This window comes from Nansenia antarctica (genome assembly GCF_963989245.1).
Source record: "Nansenia antarctica genome assembly, chromosome: 5".
Taxonomy (NCBI): Eukaryota; Metazoa; Chordata; class Actinopteri; order Argentiniformes; family Microstomatidae; genus Nansenia; species Nansenia antarctica.
The window spans coordinates 68,555,836-68,575,063 of record NC_137690.1 but is presented as its reverse complement, the minus strand read 5'-3'; the positions used below and the strand labels follow the sequence as shown (position 1 = coordinate 68,575,063).

General features: G+C 42.0%; 1 protein-coding gene across 1 annotated transcript in view; it reads right to left on the bottom strand.

The window, feature by feature from the left end:
* znf609b (zinc finger protein 609b) overlaps positions 1-13,550 on the bottom strand; it is a 78,162-nt gene extending 64,612 nt beyond the window's left edge. The window contains exon 1 of the mRNA XM_080531885.1: positions 13,305-13,550. The gene's annotated coding sequence lies outside the window, so the exon portion shown is untranslated. The remainder of the gene's footprint in view (positions 1-13,304) is intronic.
* Positions 13,551-19,228: the final 5,678 nt, after the last annotated feature.

Genomic DNA, 19,228 nt, shown 5'->3' with positions numbered 1-19,228 from the left:
GCGGCCCCATCAGACAGATTACTTTATTCACCCCCCCCCCCCCCACCAGCTTCAAAGTTGCCCATCCCTGTTCTACACGCTGCTGTTCACGCTGTGCTTTTTCAAAATCATTATTGCGGTGGTTTCCCTCGCACAGATCAAGCACAGGCACGAAAACACTTTCATCACCTCTTCTGATAGGTTGGAGATTGAGTGTGTAAACTGAGTAAACAGTGTAACTTGAGCACAATGAGGGCGATTTCCCAGAGAAAAGGATAATGTGCTCAAAACACAATATTGATTGCAGCCGTGTGATGATGTATTTTGAGTAGCTAGGCCTTTCTTTACTATCCATTTGTGTCTGGGAAACTGCCGCATTGTACTGTGCAAGTTTCGACGGAAACCTGTGATTCTTACGTTGTGCCTTTCAATTAGTAAAAAAAAAAAAAAGTGTTCACCTACTGTATCTATTCAAACACTGATAGACACTTTTGATACCCAGATCTTGATCATCATCATAATGCACTTTGAACGCTTGCCTGCACAGCTCCAATGGCCACCGCCACCGCCACCGCCTCCTCCCCCCTCGGCTTGCCTTGAACAGGTGGCCCTCCCGCCAGCCTCCTATAAAAACCACCGCGAGCAGCGGGCATTAGGCTGTCTGCTGGCTACTGGTGCCTTTTCAGAGGTTGTAAATAACCCTCCATAAACTCATTTACCATTCTCTTTCACATGTCGCTGACTGAGCGCAGCACATTAGGGTACGGGCTGAGGCTGAGCAGAGTCTAACACCCTGCCTCCTGCCTGTCTGAGTACCCCCCCCCCCACCCCCGCACTCCCCAACCAACCAACACACACTAGTAAATAATTAACACTCACATCTGCAGTGCTCGTCTCCCCCTGTGACAGGGAACCTGCAGCAGGGGCAAACAAACACAGCACAAAAGACTCTTCAGAGGGGGGGTGGGGGGTGGGGGTGGGGGGGCAGGCAGGGAGATGAGATCAATACTACTCAGAGAGGTCTGGGTTCTGATGATTCTCTTTGTGCTGCCGCAAACGCCCACTGACTAAAACACAGGGCCAACACAGCGCACAAAAGGATCTCGAGCGAACCCCCCTGACCTGTTTGTAAAGAGCTTCTGTGCTGCTGTTGTTTGCCTCCAGGCCTTTCAATTTTCAAATGCCTCGATCACTAGGTCGGAGTACTTTGATTATGGAGGGGATCGCCATAACGTTTAAATTGGTGGTCTGAAACACACGTGTGTGTGTGTGTGTGTGGTCGTTAGCTGTTCTGTTGTTTCGATAACTGGATTGGATTGCCAGGTACTAAAAAGGCCGTCTGACTAACCTTGCTCCTGTGTCGTTCTAGCCCATTGTTGATAGGCTATGCAGCTCAGGCTACTCATGTAACAGCATGCAAATGGTTCATAACAATTTCGAATTTAATATTGTTGATCATGGAAAGATGATTGTAAATACTGCATCACACGCTTTCGTGCTGTTAGATCTCCGCTAAACGTTAGTGTCTTCTTGTGGACATAAGGTTGCTCCTCAATTGTCGGAGGCTATTATTTAAGCGTAATTGCAAATGTATCATTATGACCCATACACCCACTCCCTACACCTGGACTAGACCCATACACCCACTCCTTATACCTGGACTAGACCCAGACACCTACTCCCTACACCTGGACTAGACCCAAACACCCACTCCTTACACCTGGACTAGACCCATACACCCACTCCTTATACCTGCTTTAGCTGGTCTGACAGAGTGGAGGGAGGATAGCTGCAGACTTCTCATCGGAGGCCCACAATTCACCAGGTTCTTGTAAAGGTCAAGTCATGGAACTCACCACTGGGAACTGGTAAACTCTAATCTGATCACCCTGCTTGCTCACCGCTTGCGCAGTTGTTGGTGGGTGGAGAACACAGCTGTCCCCTGTTTGGCTGGGTAAACAGTTGTGGGGTCCAATTTGTCCAACACCTCCACAAATGAAGGGTTGTAACTCTATCGCCAGTTGACCTACTGTACTGCCCTTAACGAGAACTGCAGTGCAAGGCCATTTTTAAGCCGAGGAAACATCCCAGTAGGCAGCATGTTGACTGAGAGGCATGAAGCGATGTTACCTCCCTTGGTGCTTGTCCCTTTTTTCTCAGATCCGATTTCCTCCAGACATCCATCACAGAAACCTGTCTCTAGTGTGAGTGACTATCTCCACGGTCCAGAACACAGGGTTCCTACAAGTTTCAACAAGTCAAATTGAAGACCTTTTTAGACCTTTTTTAGACCTCTTTGAATAGAATTTTAGACCTATTTGCGACATCATATGATAGCTTTTTGTCATCCTCGAGGTGATGAAATTACAGATTTCACTGCCATACAGACAAAAAAGGAAGCGAATTGGCATTTGCTTTGGTTACAGCTTGATTAATTTCCGTGTAAATAGATGTGGCCGGACTGATTTTCTTGCAAGATCTAATTTTTAAGACCTAGCACCTCATTTTTAGACCGAATAGCTGGAATTCAAGACCTTTTTAGGCCATTTGTTTTGTTGGATTTTAGACTTTAAAGCGGGGTACACACATAAGGAATTTCAAAATCTTAACAGAAATCTTATCTGAGACAGACCCCACACATGAAGAAACAAAATCTTGGATTTGAACAGCCTTGGTCGTGTTGTGTGTGGTGTGCGCCAATTTCCCCATTTCAGCACCCCACAGACATAAAGATGTTCGTTACGACAGACTCCAAACTCTCTAGTCTCGTTCCCCACGCTTCTTGATTGGCGAGCAGGGTTGCCAGATGGGAATGACATTTTCCACCCAAACCACAGTCTAAAACCGCTAATTTCACCAAACAATCTGGCAACCCTATGGTTTCTGGTCGGAAGTATTGAACGCATTTCACATTTACGATTGCCGGCCACGCCCATTTTCCGAGCAGGTTGCCGGGAGAGTTGATTGCACAATTGAAGAGAACTGACTCTTAACACACCTCACACTACAGGATTTTGTTATAGGAAAATGTTAAGATCCATCTGATAACCGGGCGTTTTCTGTTGTTTTCAGACATCCGAAAATCGGCTTTTTAAGACCAGCGCGGGAACCCTGAGAACAAAATAGTGAGTTAGCGATCTATTGCTCACATAGGCCTATTACAAGAATATTCTCTGAGACTTTTCACTGTAGAATGTATTCCTCCAATTTAAGTTCCATCCTAATTAAATGGTCTGATTTAGTTTCGGCATCTGAATGTTCGAGGGTACCATCTGTGCAGCCGCCAGAGACTAGCAATGACAACTACCATAATCAGTCAACCAGGGTCCAACGACTTGAACTGGTGACTCTCAGCAACACTGCCACACTCATTCTGCCCTTCTCTTCAGACTCTGTCTTAATGAAATCGATCTGCTGTTACAGCTTACCCTGCTCCATGGGGCGTGTGGCAGAATATCAATCACCTTGACTCCAGTGAACAGATCCAGGGGAGAAAGTTTCTTAACAATAAACTGCTGTTTGAGGGGCCATGAAAGAAGGGAGAAGTCTCCTCCCTCCCACCCTCCCTCCCTCCCCCCTCTGCAACAAACTACTGTGCAAGCCACAGGGGAATGGTGCAGAGAAAGCTGACAAAGTTGTCGGCAGATTAGAATGATATTTTGTGGCACCTGCCATGAGCTCCCCAATAATTTACTGTGGCAGAGTAATAACCCAATAACAACTTCAATCGAATGTCTGGCCAAGGAGCAATTTTTCTCTGCCTGCTGGTAAAAGACAGCCACACAGTAACCTCCATGTAATTGGATTGTGTGCTTGAGCTAGCTACCAAAATAGAAATGCACAGGGCACTCCACGTGAGCGGAATCATGAGCCTACAGGTCAGCCAGCTTCCATCTCAGCAAATGTTAATGTGAGAAGTGAGGAGCAGCCTAGCCTCCTGAATCACAGTGGGACTTCGATTTCCTGTGGCATGCAGCAGAGCTCGTTACAGAGTCCAGCGTTACGTCTCTGCAACGTTGGCAGAAGTGATGCCAGTATTAGGCTACTGTTTAAATGTCTACATTAGGCCTGTAGCGTTGAGTACATTTGGGGGAAATTAGGCTAGACTATTAGTGTAGAAGGCCTAGGCCTGCTCTGAACTTGAGTCCAAGGAAGTGAAGCTGTTGTCGGACCCTAACTTTGTCATCATGTTATTGTGTATTGTGATCACACCTCGAGCCCATGGGGAAAAATGCTTTAGTAAATTGAGCGAAAGCCTTCTGGCTAATGGATCTGAAGAGACATTTTCTGTGGCCTCATGTCACAGATCTCTTCCAGGCAATTGATACAGTGGGGGAGGAAGGGAAAAACACACTCACGTTGCCAGTAGTGAAAGGGAGGCCCCATCTTCAGAGGCTGACAAGTTGCCAGATTGATTTTTCCTGTGCTCAAAGAGGAGCCCGGATGAAAAAAGAGCAACTCCATTAACAAGCTCATCCTCGCCATCTGACATGATGCCTGCATAACAACAGCCAGTCTCTACAGAGGGACCTACAGACACGTGGGGCCTGTTTGAATTAGGGGTGGGCAACAATGATCGATGATCGATTAATTGATCGATAAGGTCTTGGTCGATCACAAAATATTTTGATCGATAATCATTAATATTATTATTATTATTATTATTATTTATTTTTTGGGAATAATAATAATGGAAATTAGTTTGTCCACGTGTCACCAGATTGCGTTCGTCTCTCACCCCTGAACATGTTAACATGATCATCTTTCTGAACAAGAACCAGTAGGCCTGCCGCCTACAGTCTCTCGCTGGAGTTTAAATTTAAGTTAAGCTGGACGCTCTTAAGGACACTAACGTTTTCAGTCATCCTCCTATTTGTGAGTAACTGTTTTTTTACTGCTCCTATGGTGAGTTACTTATTTTCTATATTTTTATTTATAACGTAAAATGTGTTTTTAAGTTAAACAATTTAGGCTACTCACTGCCTTGTTTAAGAGGATTGTTATCTGACTGTAGTGTCTAGTTTGTATGTGAATGAATGAATGTGTGCAATAGCAACACAAATAAAGTTTTTTCCCCAAGGAAAACATGCTTGTTATTTCTGCCCTATTTTTATTTTTTAAAAATAATAAAAATAAATAAAATATACAAAAAAAGCTTATTGATTAATCGATAATTGATCGTTAATTCGTTACGATTATCGGAAAAAAAAATGTTGATCGTTTGCCCAGCCCTAGTTTGAATACTTACAAACTCTGCATTGCTTTCTTCCTCCTTATTGTACTGATCATTCCTCAATCTGACACCAGCTTTCCGTGAATGAAAACACATTTTCTAACTCGGCTTTCTAAAAGGCTGTATGGATGAAATACTGAGCTAGATCTATGCCTAGATAAATTAAATAAATAAATAAACTGCCCACACCACATTTCCAAATGCAAAGTATAGTGAAACCTCTACGGTTCATCAGAACAATTAGGCAGAGTTGGCCTAAAATGGCACAACGATTAGCAAAGACCTACCATACATTGCATTCTCGCCATTAAGGATGAACAACCATGCCTTTAACCTTAAAATAGGCTAACTGCTCAATGCCTGTTTACACTGCCACAGAAACAGAGGTTGGTCAAACAAACAAGAACTCAAATAGCATGGGCCCACTCTACACAGTTTAGGCTATAAGACAAGGAGGGAAGCAATAACAAGAGTGAACAGGCCTATTTTTAGAGAGAGGGAGAGAGTGAGAGGCACCCTGTCGACTATTACCTCCCTGCATCGGTAAAAGGAATCTGACATTCATTTCACACCCAAAGGAATCCCATTACGTACCAATGTGGAATTTCAGGAATTCAAGCAGACTTTATTCAGTTGACAGTTCCTCATGTTCTATGGCCTAGCCTTTCTTTTTTAACAGCTGGCGAAAGCTTAGGAAAACATCTAGCCTCGGCCCAATCACTAACAGTTATCGAAAAGCCACATGAAAAGTCAGGAGGGGAAGAAATCTGTCAAGCGTTCGTCCACTGTAAATCATGTCCAGGCCTTTGAGACACCATGTAGCCTACTGCTGACTAAGCGCTCGTAAAAAGACCAGGTCGAAAATACATACGCTACGCTTGTGGAAAGCCGAAATCTGTCTGATAATGGCAAACTGTCAAGCGATAAGATAAGAACACGACACAGCCTATTTGATCTTTACTGCAGACCAAAGCAGATGAAACTAAGGTGAAAACCTGAAAAGTATTTTTTTTTTATGTGAGTGCAATGATAAAGAAGAAAGGAGACACTAGACAGACAACCTCTTATATGCTGTCACTTAGGCAAATGCAACACTAGTCTAGGTGACAATTAAATTATCATGAAAGCTGCCTCGAGCAAAGTCTTCTTACAGCCCATTGAAATTACTTCAACTCTCTCTTTCAGTCTCATTATAATACAATACTTTGTATGCAAGGCAGTAACATAGTAACAGACACAAAGTTGGCATACTAGCCTACATTAGGTTGTAGCAACAATGCAATAACATGTCATTAGGGTAGACATGATGACAATAGGCATTGACCAAACAATTTATTAAGCAACTGCAAAATTACACAGGTGTAATAAAGATCACACTTGTGTCATAGCTCCAACACAAAGCACTGGTGTAGCCTACTGTATACAATGTTGTTAGTACACAGACAGGTGCAATGCAAATGCATTAACACGTTTTTAATAGTTTCTGAGCAGCCCTTCACAAGAATCAAAACAACCCACATTAGGCTAAATTATGGTAGCTATCTGAGAACACTTAGACGCTTAGAACGCTTTGTAAAAATGCTGAATTTTCACATTTGTACACGTTTAGGCCTAGCCTATTCAATATTCCATTGTAAAAGTAAAAACACCATACAGAAGACAGTACATTTGGAATTTAGATTGGGGCCTTTAAGCCTTGTGTAGGCTTAATAACTACTCTATTTCCAACTAGACATAGGTGTTATGGTTCATGGTTCGTGAAGCGCATTGAGTCGCATTGAGTCATCTTGTGAGAAATGCGCTATACAAATAAAACTTGATTTGATTTGATGGTAGCCAGACAAGTCTTACAGACTTCTCAGTAGGGCTGGGCAAACGATCACAATTTCTTTTCCGATAATCGCAAGAATTAACGATCTATTATCGATTAATCGATAAGCTTTTTTTTCCTTGGGGAAAAAACTTTATTTGTGTTGCTATTGCACACATTCATTCATTCACATTCAAACTAGACACTACAGTCAGATAACAATCCTCTTAAACAAGGCAGTGAGTAGCTTAAATTGTTTAACTTAAAAACACATTTTACGTTATAAATAAAAATATAGAAAATAAGTAACTCACCATAGGAGCAGTAAAAAAACAGTTACTCACAAATAGGAGGATGGCTGAAAACGTTAGTGTCCTTAAGAGCGTCCAGCTTAACTTAAATTTAAACTCCAGCGAGAGACTGTAGGCGGCAGGCCTACTGGTTCTTGTTCAGAAAGATGATCATGTTAACATGTTCAGGGGTGAGAGACGAACGCAATCTGGTGACACGTGGACAAACTAATTTCCATTATTATTATTATAAAAAAATAAAATAAAATAAAATAAAAAAGGTGATCGACCAAGATCCTTATCGATCAATTATCGATCGTCGATCATTGATGCCCACCCCTACTTCTCAGTGAGGGTAGAGATTGTTTGATTTGAGACATCACCCCTTCAGCATACAACATCTAGGATAATGCAACAGGACAGCTTTATACAACTGCTTTACAGGACGGTCATATGAAAAAAGCCCAGTTGGCCAAAAAGAAGACATACTTGCTCTTAAATGATAAGTTGAGGATTTTGGATGTTATGCCTAATTGTCCACTTACTTGGAGTGCAGTAGGCTCATCCAAACACTTTTTTCGGTCATAATTGCACTCTTGTGAAACTATTTCTGGGCTTGGCCACCAGCATAAGGGGCATGCTAGTGGAAGTGGACTGGGAATACAACGCCGCTCTTACTTAGGCTTACTCAAAAACATCCTACAGCCATCTCATGGCTGAAAATTATTAGTTATTAGGGCTGGGCAAACGATCAAAATTTCTTTTTCGATAATCGCAAGAATTAACGATCAATTATCGATTAATCGATAAGCTTTTTTTTCATTAAAAAAAAAAATCTAAAAAAAAAATCTAAACATTTTCGAAAACAAATTCGAAAAAAAAATAATAGGGCAGAAATAACAAGCATGTTTTCCTTGGGGAAAACTTTATTTGTGTTGCTATTGCACACATTCATTCACATTCAAACTAGACACTACAGTCAGATAACAATCCTCTTAAACAAGGCAGTGAGTAGCCTAAATTGTTTAACTTAAAGACACATTTTACGTTATAAATAAAAATATAGAAAATAAGTAACTCACCATAGGAGCAGTAAAAAAAACTGTTAATAACAAATAGGAGGATGACTGAAAACGTTAGTGTCCTTAATTTTTTAAAAATTATTATTATCGATTATCGAGCAAAATATTTTGTGATCGACCAAGATCCTTATCGATCAATTATCGATCGTCGATCATTGATGCCCACCCCTATTAGTTATATCCACTATTACAAGCATGTAGTATATTATTCGAACTGAGATGCAAACTGAGGTGCAAACAAGTGCCTGTTCGATTAATGTATATCTACACTTTCAATAGTGGAAATAACATAGTGTTTTCATATCAATATGTGTGTATAGGCCATGATACGGCTGTCGATATTTCTTGTGGAGATGTTTGTAAGATGTAGCCTATGTCATACTGAGAGCTGTGTCGATATTCCCCTTCCACTAGCATGGATAACGCTAGCAGCAAAGCCCAGCAATAGCTTTGACTATTGACTGAAAAAAGTGTCTGGGTGAGCCTACAGCACAACAAGTGAAAAATGAGGTATAACACCCAAAATCCTGAACTGGCTCTTCAAACTGGCCACAGCTGGCATGTTGGATAACCTAGACATTCCTGATTCAGATTGAATATCTCAAACCTTGCACCAAGGCATCCCTCCACTCCAGATGTATTAGCCGAGGCCTATACCTGGACTCTTAAACTTCCAGTAGGCTAATTATGTAGCCTAACCTTTAACAATTTCACAACATCTCTACAAAAAGAAACAAACATTTGTCAGAGTGAGAATAAAGGCCAGTCAGGCCGTGTGGTGCAATGAAACAATGATTACTGTCAGGGGAGAGGGAGGTGAGAGAAGGAGTGATGAATGGTGCCCAGAGCTATGGGGGGGTGGGGGGGGTGAGTTCTAAAAAGGTTCTGCATTACTCACACACATTTCAAAGGCAATAGCATGTTGAATATGTTTAATGCAATTAGGCAAGCACCTTATTTTAACAGGATGTCAACAGCCCTGACACCTGTCGAGAAACGGGCCAAATGAATAATAATTAGCCTCGCCTACCCTGGGAGCAGAAGGGGGAGGTAAGGACCTGGCCATGGCAACTAAGCCTAATCATTCTCCTAACACTGAAGACACAAACAGTGCAACAGACTCTTTAATAAGCCATCTGTACCAGGTACCTTCTTTACCCTGTTTTCGTAGGACACGGTCTCCATAATCATAGCTCGCCTCATACATGTTTCCCCATGACAATTTAGAAATAATTTCTGTGAGCGATCCTTACTTGGCATGGTGCAGTGCATCTCTAACTTGTCCACAGACATGGTGTGTGTGTGTGTGTGTGTGTGTGTGTGTGTGTGTGTGTGTGTTCAGTGGCTCAAAGCGACCAAAGAATTTGAGCCCCAACTGATTTTCAGTTCATGGCCCAGCTGTGTAAATCAGTGTGAATGCAAAGAGACCAGACACAGCCAGATAAACCACTGATAGGGCTTTCACACCGGCAAAGAACCGTGCCGGTTCGCGATCGGGAACCTCCGAACGTTGCCGCTGTCTGGCGAACGAGCCCGCGTTCATATGCGGGCTCGTTCGCCAGACAGCGCCAACTTTCGGAGGTTCCCAAACGCGAACCGGCACGGTTCTTTGCCGGTAAGAAAGCCCTATCGGTGGATTAGCCATAACCCTGTATTTTGCAAAGACTAAGCTCAGTGAAGGTAAAGCTATTAGAGCACAATTCAATATTGATTTAGCCACAAAAACACAAAAACCCTAGATCTGAAAGAACAGTTAGGTTTCAGGAACCATTGACAACACCATCCGCAAGTCTGTGTGTCCAATAAAGTACTGTATAATTTTAATTTCTCAAATCCAGCATCAGGGACAAATTCAGCATTCTATGGCTGTATTCAGACTGCGTTCAGTTTGTTTTGCACTGTTTGAAAATATTTTATATTTCACACTTGCAAAGTTTTAAAGCGCATGATCAGTGCATTTCGGAATATTCCATGGTTCCTTGAATTCCATGAGCTTGGAGTATCTAGACTACAGTTCCTACATTTTATTTCACGGAGGTTTAGCTACGATATCAATTTACGTCATTGGTAAACAAAACGTGTCACAGGGAGTGTCTGTCAGTCCGAGCATCATCAATTTGGCTAACCTTTCACCTACCTTTCACATGAAATATTTTTGTTTACCGTGGTCATTTCAAAACATATATTTCAGTTTGAACGCGTCCTAAGACTCCATCAGACTGAGAGAAAGACTCAAGACTAAGCTAGTGTAATATACAGGACGTCAATTGAGGAGTAGGCCTAATAGTAACGTAATCTGTAGATGAAGAACAACGTTTTTCCCTGATTCTCGCAAACTCTGCCACATGAAATCCTAATAGGACCCTCACGCTACGAGAAGGGCTTTGAAGTTGGTTCACTTGCACTGGGGTTGGGCGGTGGGCAGACTAACCTATGCCTTTGTGTTACATCTGTTCATTTTTGGTGTGTTGATAAATGATGCTGACGTACACTAAAGAAGCTGCATAGTTCATGATTGCCTGCCAATAGTGGTAGTTTAAACAATGGACTGAAAGCTTTCATCGATACATCTGAGTGATGGGTGACAATTAAAAGGAGGCAAACACTTGTTATCTAGACCTAGAGTAAAGACGTAAACATCTCCCTTGATACTGTGTATTAGGCTTGGGCTGGTAATTAGAAAACGATTTATACATTACATTCCATCCAAAATACCCTGTATAAAGTAATACCTTTCAGCGGACTTGACTCGAAATGTACGGCAAGTAGGCTAGTTTTTCTCTCTGGCCATTGTTACCAGCCTAAAAGTCCGATTTATGACCTCTTCCACCCCTCCCCTTGCCCTTAGACAAGAGTTATTCATCATCATGCCTTGTGATGCTTGTGTACAAGTTTAATTTGAACAATATTTATTAAACAAATAATGGCAAAATACAGGTGGAGACAGTGTGGACGGTATTGACAGAAATAGCCTACATTTAGCTTAAACACCTTATACACCTGGGAATAGGCTATCTTATAGGCCTACCTGCCCCAACCTACTGTGAATCCAAGGGAAAATCAATCCAAATCAATCACACTTTGTTTCCAAACTTAATGCCTGACAAATTGAAACCTCCAATGTAGGCGTCAGATTTAGCCGACATAGCTAATTGGCTTTGTTCAAGTGATTGTAAGTGATTCCCCTGAGAGGTTTTGAATTGCCAGCTACCTTTTAGTAGCCTAAATCCTATCTAGACTGTCATCTACTAGTGTGCCTCAATGAGATGATTGGAACCTCACAGGATTAATCCGCTACCCTGAAATACAACCATCAGACGCTGTAGGCCTCTAAAAACAAGCTGAAAATCCCTTTCTACCGTGTGATTTGGGCTAAAGCTCTGTTGTTAAGCCTACTGGTTCACCAGCCCTACAAGAGTAAAAGGGACCCTAAAGTAAGCTACCACCAATGATGAATGGCTGATCCAAGAAGCTATGCAACAAAAACATGTTTGTTTTACAGAGTTACACAGCAGTATGCTCCAAAGAATCATCCAATCCATAAACCCGCTCTCATTGATTAAATGTACTATTGTCTGTATTATGGTAGGGCCTAATGCATATGGGATGACCTCATCATGTTATTTCCCTCAATTCAGGGGTGAATGGACCCACTTTCATACCACCATGTTTTGATCCTACATCAGGTTCAACCCTCATGGGTTCAACCTTCTTCAAATGATCAGTGAGTGTTCGAATGAATGAATGGTCTTTATTTGTCATTGCTATAGTACAGGTACCAAACAACGACATTTGGGAGGGGGGCCTCCCCTGGTGCTAGGAAAAAAACTAAAAACAAGAAGGGAAAAGAGCTGGTTTACATAAATAAAGGCTATGTACACTATCCACTATACTATGCTATACAAATAAAACACTGTGCTGTACTCTATGCTATGCATACCCTAACATTTCCTAGCTCTTTAGACGTTATACATTTAGCAGATACATTAGCCAGGGGGTCTTTAATGTAGCCACTGACCTGGGTGGGGGGACTCAAACGCAACCATACTCTAGTCTAGCTAACCAACTAGAAAGCAATCTGAAAGGAGTGTGTGGTGGTGGCAGCAACTAAACTGCTTGAGAGAGGGGGGAAATGATCTGAGATTTGAATAGGAGGGTGCCTGACAAGCTTACACATGTATGCACAAGGAAGAAATAGCAGACAGGCTACACTCAATGCATGGAGGCTGAGCATTCAAATGAATGAATGCCCCCCAGTGACTTTACCTTACTGAAATTGGTGCACAGACTCGTTACGACCACATTTGACCTGAGGACCGGTTTACTTGGCACAGACACTTAGCTTAGGCTGTGACCAAAAACAGAGGTAAACCTCGAATCCCCAACCACACGCGGTTGATATGACAACGTGGGTTTTAGCAGTTAGTTGTTGATCCATCGTAATAATAACATCGCTCATCTCTGTAATAACGGTGGAAGACGAAACGTGTCATTCAACATTCAAACCACCCGCTAGCTTAGCTTAGTTAGCCTCCACTAAACACGAGCTGTGTTGCAAGAATATGTGTTTTCTGTTTTCATTCTGGGAGCTAGTTTAGTTAGCTAGCTAGCTCTCCAAGTGCCAAATAGGATTGGTTAAGGTTAAACCCCCCCTCTCCCCCCAAAAGAAAACAGTTGTTTTATTCTTTCAATAATAGCCTACTAGCTATGCCACTTACACTGTAACTAGTTCCCACTAGCCAGCCTGGCTGTGCTGTGTTAGCTTATAGTAGCACGGTGTCTCAGACAGACAATGAGGCTAAGCTAGCCTCTCCTAGCATCAAGTAGCTTCAGTGTGACTCCCACCAACCAACCACATCAACAATAAAAGCCAAGGGGACAATTTCCGACACCACTTTGTCTTTACTTACCCGGATTTGTGAACCACGGTCCCCAACGGTCTTTTATGTACACTCCATAGTAGATGCGAATGGGTTTGGAAAGTAATGGACTTCACTAGAATCAAAATGACAACAAAAAAACCCTCTCAAAAAATAAACCCACACAGAGCCAATGTGCTGCTCGGAGGCCAGCGGCTCACTGGACTGCTGCCACCATCACACCTCGAGATCCCGCTCCGCATCGAGAACACCACCGGCTGGCATTTTTATTTTTCTCATCAGGTTCCGTTTCGTAAGGCCCACCCTTTCAAAGTTTGAATCGTAAATAAAATCCAACATAGGATCGATTTCTTTCTTCCCCCCCGAGTTAAATCCTCCTTCGCTTCTCGGTGTACTCTCTGTGTGCGCTATCTTGTTGACTGTGTGTGTGCCGTGTCCTCCAATCCAACTGGAGATGGATACAATGTAACCGACGAGCAGAGCGAGGAGGCGTCGGGAAACCCTGGACTGGACACCCTCCTCTGCTCCATGCTGGACTGAACTGATCTGATAATACAAGGAACTGGATGGGGAACGGATTCATAATGCTTTCACAATGTTTTTTCCCCAGTACTATCAATTAACTTGTTTACCCAAGCTTCAGGGCATAAGGGCCTTTATTTGCCTTTATTGAGGTTTTTTTATAAAGGGTAAAGGGTTTAAAAATAGGTGTAAAAACACTAGGGCGTAAGTCTGTTGGAAATCTGCCACCTCTGGCCACAGAGGAGACATTCAGTTTGAAGTTCCCAAACAACATCCTCCCTCCCCTAGTCTCACCACCACCACACAGGCTCTGGGTGGGGGCACTGCACGCTCCACACTGTTGAGTCCTGAGCTGAACAGAGCTTGTTAAATGGTTACTGAGCTGCAGTCAGAAGTGATAACGCAGATGATGTTATAAGATATCACAAGCCAGCACGTCCTGTTGTGAAATTAAAATGAAATTGCAGTGTCATACATGAGCAGTTTGTGTTTCTGCATGCTGGGCGGTATTTGAAGAGACAGATAGAAAATAGTCAGCCCAACACACCCCTGGTTAGTTGGAAACCAAACCTAGGTGTTGCCCCTAGACACTTAATTTTAGAAAGCGCCTTCATGATCAAAACAGCATTTGTAACTGAAGTATTTCTTTCAAGAGATCTTATTCCCAGATTGCTACCAATTCAACATAGTCAAGATAAGTAATTTAGAACCATTAGAAAGCTTAAATATGACATAATGCACCTTTAATAACAGTATAGTCTCTGTGCCACATAAGCTCATGTTCGTGTCTATCACTTTTCAAACCAATGAGTTGTAACTGTTTAAAAGGATTTATAAGATATACAACACAATGAACAGTCAACAAATGACATCTAAACCCTTTATAAAGGCAACCTTAAATGTTACACATAACCAATGTGTTAATGCAGTGAATAAAGTCAATATAACTAACATTATACCAACATTACATACATATCATTATAAAAATGTAACTTCATTCTGGCTACGTGACAAGCCTTACATGCTAAATCGTAGCGTTAAACATGTGCATGTACATGTGATCACACAGTATCTTTCAGTTCCCATAGGCAACAACATTTTACTGAGTGCCTCTCCAATTAAAGATATCAATAACTCCCCTCCTTACACACTTAATGTCATTATCTTCATAACAAGTGTATATTTACAGAGCATGAGACATTTCCCATGTGGGTGCTTGGCGATAATGTATTTCAGGGTAGAATATCTCACAGTCTCTGCCAGTTATTTGTTTAGAGGGAGACAGCAGGAAATCCACACGAAAAAAAGGTATTAACATGAGGAGACATAACCAGTACTACAGCACATTTCTTAAATTGTTCTGTTTTGAAAGGTATTCACCCATTCTCCCTCAGTGTTTTTACTGGTTTGTTTGAATGATACTTTTGAAAGATGAGAAAAAAACGATTCAGTGATGTCATGAGGCAAACGTTTGATCCTCTGTCTTGCTTTCCTTGGAACTGTTTAAAGTGCTCTGTGTGCAGGTCAATCAGAGAATGTGTGCAACTCTGATTATATTATCCAGCTCTCACAAGATTCATACTGCTGGCCTATACTGGAATGCAATTCCTTAGAGAGACTTCTATCTCTCAACCAAGGTAATTTAGTTTTTTTTCCTTTCTTCATAAAACAGCAGGAGGAATTATAGTAAGGAGACACAAGAGAAAACAGTGTGAGGATGCCATTTCTCATACAGCACTACAGCACAGATAAGATAGCCTCTCGCTTCAAACGTGGTGGCGGCTTTAGAGAGAGATCCTCTCTTTCTCCCTCACTGCTGCTGGTTTCCCCGGCAACATTATGATAATGTTTCCTCTGACATGACAGAAGGAATCATCTCACTAACAAACAGAGACAACAGGCACGGGGAGGCCGGGGGGAGGACAGAGGAGGAGGAGGGGGGGGCTGAATTAATGTGCTCATTTTCACAAAGAGAGAGAGAGAGAGAGAACAGTAGCAAGCCACTGTCCTCTCCATTTTCACATTTCCTCCATGTGCATTGCTTTCCCGCTGGCAGGCACACTCATGCCAAGCTCCCCCAAGGAACAACCAGTCAGTCTTCATTGGTCAGCGAACAGCAGTGTTGAGAGAGAGAGATCTCACTGATGACTCGCTCTTCACGTCCTAGGCTTCAAACCAAGGATGCTCCACCCTTTTTTTTTCTCTGGTTTGGCCCCGACCTTGGCTGTAGTTGATTAGCCTAGAAAGATTTTAGCTACATATTTTGCTCCCTTAGATACTGAGTAGTCATATTATGGGCCCTGTAGGGACATATTCATTCTTGAAATATTTCAAAAACACTTTGTAGACACTCCAAACCAACTCATATTTTTGACTGCATACTTTAAAAGTCACTTTACTACACTGTAATCCACATACCATGATAACAAAATGGAAACGTGTATTACAGCATAACAAAGTGACAAAAAAGTTTTTAGAAAGGAATTCTGTCATATTATGAGTTGGATTGGAGTGTCTGGAAAGTGCAAGGACAAATTTCCAGAATGAATGGGGCCTGAAATATACGAACTATCTACGGAAGAAAAAATATGTAACTAAAAACTGTCTCGTCTAATCAATTACAACCAAGGTCAGTGCCAAACCATATTTTTTTTTGACAGCGTATACATTACCGCTAACTTAAAAAATGGCTCATTAGTCAGTCATGTGGAAGTACAGAGGCTCTGGGTTGATTCGTGTGGTAGTTGTCATTACCAGACATTGAGCTTTGGTGCTTATCCAGGAAACCAATTAAAATATTGCCATGACCCACTGTATTCTTTTCTTATGAATAATTTCCGTCAACAAAATAAAATGTAATGCTTAGACAACAACCGCTGCTTGTCACACCACAAATAACATTGTTAATTCAAAAAAGTGTCCCCCTTCAGGCTGACAGGAAGTGTTAAAGGTTGATAGAAGCACCAGAGATTTGAGAAAATTGAGAGAAACAATGTGGCAGCTCAGGGAGACAATTGTGTATTCTATTTGATCTCCCAGACAAGTGTGAAAGATAATAGACTCCTGAGGAGGAAGACTGCGATCATTTTATAACACTTTCGAGGTCAAGAGAGTAAATGACAAAACCACACAGTCCATAGGCCTGCAGCAAAACAACGATTCAGTATGTTTCTTTTCCATCATGTTCTGACGGATATGTTCATAGAAAATCTAGCACACCAGTAATCACATACTAGATTAGATTAGATTAGATTAAACTTTATTGTCACTGCAGAGTACCAGACAATGAAATGCAGTTTAGCATCTAACCAGAAGTACAAATAGTGATACTAGAAGATGATATAAGAACATGACAATGATAGTGATAGGTACAGTATGGCAAGTACGGTAGTTTATAGGTATATACAGTTATGAGCTTTGTAAAGTTAAGGTAGTTTATGTACAGTATGTAATATACAGATGTAAAAAAGAGGCTATATCAAAGAGGTATGTGCAATGTGCACTAATACGGTGTGTGCAAAGGTAGTATTGTAAACACCAGTAGTGCAAAGGGTAAAGTGATCACATTGACCAGATGTGTGCATCCAGCAGTAGTACAAAGGCTAAATTGGAGATTTAAGATTGGATTGTTTGGATTGTCAAAAAACGAATGTTTGGAGGCAGAAGCAATCGTTTGATAAATCTGATCATCTTCCCAGCGCCCGTCTCCGGAGGACACTGTCGGCTACACAGCTGATGTCAGATTTTTCATACTTCGCCATCTTACCCACTTACTAGCCTTGGGGGAGCCGGGGTGCTCAAAAGTTCATGTGCTTCACTTCCTGCTGTCAGGGCCTGCCTCAGTCAGACCTCGTGACTAACCGAAGTCGACGAGCCATGAGCTACACTGGAGGCTCCGCAGATGAACAGTGGAGCTGGCAGGCTACAGCTTCAGAAATGAGGGAGGCTGCAGACAGCAGGACTTCTGCTCTACTTAACAGCTCTATAAGCCTGTCTTACATCAAAGAATATGTGGCATGCCGAATGAACACACACACGCACGCGCACACGGACGCACACGCACACACACACACACACACACACACACACACACACACACACACACACACACACAGACAAACACACACACAGACAAACACACACAAGCAGGCAGGCAATCATGGGTGTGATGAGGAAATGATGCGTTCCATGCAGGCAGAGCAGAAGACCTCGGAGGAGGAGATTGGAGGAGACAGAGAACAGATAGCAACTGACTGGATCAGTGTTGTCACAAAATGAAGCATCAGACGGTGGCAGCTTGTGGATAATCTGCTGATTTCAGGATGATTCAACACAGTATTCATGGTCATCTCCATTTTCACTGTCTTAACAATGCTTTCTATTCCATTTCATTTTGATAATAATACATTGGTCAGAAATCCTGATTTCTCTCCAGGGTGACTTCTCTCCAGGGGGTGACATCTTACATGTGGCACATTGTGTTCCTGTAAATGTTGTTTCCTTTCCTTCCTTCTACACACAGAGTATGATTTGTGGCTTCAGCCACAAGCCAGAAGTGTTTCTATAATTTACACACATTCAAGGCTCAGCCCCTGTCGTAAATTCCTAACCTGTTGGCTACTAAAATGAAGAACAGTTATTGAGCAGTTTAAGACCATTTATTCAAAATGCAAAAGTACACAGACATCAAAGATGGACGCTGGTCTGGCAAAGAGAGACAGAGAGAGCGAGAGGGGGAGGGGACAGAGAGAGAGAGAGAGAGGGAGCTGCTTGCTCAAGAGGTGAGGGAGAAGAGAGGCAGGGCCAGAGCCCACATCCTTACTTATAAACTTGGTCAAGATGCAGTCACAGCCAGTGGTCCTATCAGGTCAGGGGGAGGGGCCAGGAGGTAAATACCTTGCCCCACAGTCAGGAGCAAACATATAGGCCCATTATTAAATACAAATAAACTACAGATTCCCCCCTCGGAATACCCAGAGGGTGTTCCGAAACTAAATGACCACAAAACAAAAACAAAAACACAAAACCCCACCGACTGTAACTAAGAAACCAAAGAGAAAAAAAAAAAAAAAAAAAATTCAAAAAATAAACAACATGTTCCAATAAACAACAGAAAAACTACATCAACACACAACACAAGAAACATAATAACACAGACCAACCCAGCACCAGTACCAGCAACCAAAGATATCATATAAACCAAATACAAACAATCAACAATAAAAAAGAATCCTAAAAATAACAATACAAATTAATCTAAACACAGTACATCATACATATTTCAACACAAAAACTTCCAACGACCGATGTTTTCTTTGTCCTTGAAGCGTCAGGGTCAGAGGTTGCTAGCACTTGAACCCAGTTGGAGAACAGCCTTTACCGCTGTCTCAGATTGATAACACTTTCATAGTCAGGAGCTTCCATTTTCGTTG